Below are 2,219 nucleotides of genomic sequence, written 5' to 3'. Positions count from 1 at the left end.
ATGCGTGTGTGTATTCGTCTTTATGTATTTTGTATGTGCTTTGTGTGTATGCATATGGGTTTGCTTACTATACTGTCTGTATCCCTTTATCTATTTATTTATTTATTTATTTATTTAGCTCTCTATTTTTCCCATTTCTTCTTAAGTATGTGTATGTGTGTCTTTTGTGTGCTTGTGTGTATACTGGTTTATGTATTATTCTGTTTGTATCTGTGTCTTTTTTTTTCTTTTCTTTTATTTTCATTCAGAAAACAGAAAACACGAATGGAACAATAACAGTTCCTTCCACCAAACTACGCAACATGACGTCTAAAGACAATGGGAAAAGAAAAAAAGAAAAGGTACAAATACAAACAGGATAGTACATAAACCCATACACACGCACACAAAAGACACACATATACATGCTTAAGATGAAATGGGGAAATTAAATAAATAAATAAATAATAAACAAATAAAAATAAACAAAGGGCATAGATACAAACACTATAGTGAGTAAACCCATATACAGACACACACAAAATATAGAGATGCGTACACATACACGCGCGCGCGCAAACGTATGCGTGGATAAGGATACACACCATAGAAAAACAGAATGGACTAAACAGAACAGGAGGAGTCATGTGGGATGGAGAGTCGCTGAAGAGGTCACAAGATGTGTTATGAAATATTTCCAGACAATGGACATAAGATAAGCACAATAATAAACAAGAGAAGTACGAATATATAGTGTGTGTTTATTTGGCACGAAATAAAAATAACTATCTTGAAATATAACAATATAGGCGTAGGAGTGGCTTATAGGCGTAGGAGTGGCTTATAAGTGTAGGAGTGGCTGTGTGGTAAGTAGCTTGCTTACCAACCACATGCTTCCGGGTTCAGTCCCACTGCGTGGCACCTTGGGCAAATGTCTTCTACTATAGCCTCTGGCCGACCAAAGCCTTGTGAGTGGATTTGGTAGACGGAAACTGAAAGAAGCCTGTCGTATATATGTATATATATATGTATGTGTGTGTATATGTTTGCGTGTCTGTGTTTGTCCCCCCCCCCCAACATCGCTTGACAGCCGATGCTGGTGTGTTTACGTCCCCGTAACTTAGCGGTTCGGTAAAAGAGACCGATAGAATAAGTACTAGGCTTACAAAGAATAAGTCCTGGGGTCGATTTGCTCGACAAAAGGTGGTGCTCCAGCATGGCCACAGTCAAATGACTGAAACAAGTAAAAGAGTAAAAGATATCTGTTTCAACACACCATTTTATATCAGGAATCTTGCAAAACAAATTCATAAATGTTTATTATATCACTCTTTAAGTTATTTATCTGCATATATGGCCATGTCACATTTTAGCTATTTCTTTTAGCTAATAATATTAAAAAAATCTCAGGTGATTGTATTTAAAAATTTATGAAAAGTTAATGAAAACAAATTAAGAAAGAGGAAGGTGTGTTTTGTTAATTCCTACCATATGCATAGTGGAGGCGCAATGGCCCAGTGGTTAGGGAAGTGGACTCGGGTCATAGGATCGCGGTTTCGATTCCCAGACCGGGCGTTGTGAGTGTTTATTGAGCGAAAACACCTAAAGCTCCAGGAGGCTCCGGCACGGGATGGTGGCGAACCCTGCTGTACTCTTTCACCACAACTTTCTCTCACTCTTTCTTCCTGTTTCTGTTGTACCTGTAATTCAAAGGGCCAGCCTTGTCACACTGTTTCACGCTGAATATCCCCGAGAACTACGTTAAGGGTACACGTGTCTGTGGAGTGCTCAGCCACTTGCACGTTAATTTCACGAGCAGGCTGTTCCGTTGATCGGATCAACTGGAACCCTCGTCGTCGTAAGCGACGGAGTGCCAACAACAACTATATGCATACGCTTCTGATTTCTGCCATTCTAGAGCTCATGCTTAAAACAATCGTTCCTGTACGTGTAAGTCAAGTTATTGAAATAATCTTTGATGCATGAGATGTAGTATATGAATTAAGGTCATATAAAAAATTTAGGTAAAATACTTTTACTTGAAAAGGTTATGCATACGAATTTTCTGAAAAATGCTAAGGGTAAAGCAATCTATTTTAGGTGATGTGCTTTAAACAAATGGTCTAGGAATAGAGAAAAATGTAGAAGAAATGTAGAAGAAATGGAAAAGCATGCCATTAAAAGTATTACTGTAGCTATCTTGGTTTATGATAGGTTTAATGCTCTGAAAGTTTTAAAAA

This window comes from Octopus bimaculoides, chromosome 3 (genome assembly GCF_046866305.1).
Source record: "Octopus bimaculoides isolate indiv1 chromosome 3, ASM4686630v1, whole genome shotgun sequence".
Taxonomy (NCBI): Eukaryota; Metazoa; Mollusca; class Cephalopoda; order Octopoda; family Octopodidae; genus Octopus; species Octopus bimaculoides.
This window is presented reverse-complemented; position numbering follows the sequence as displayed.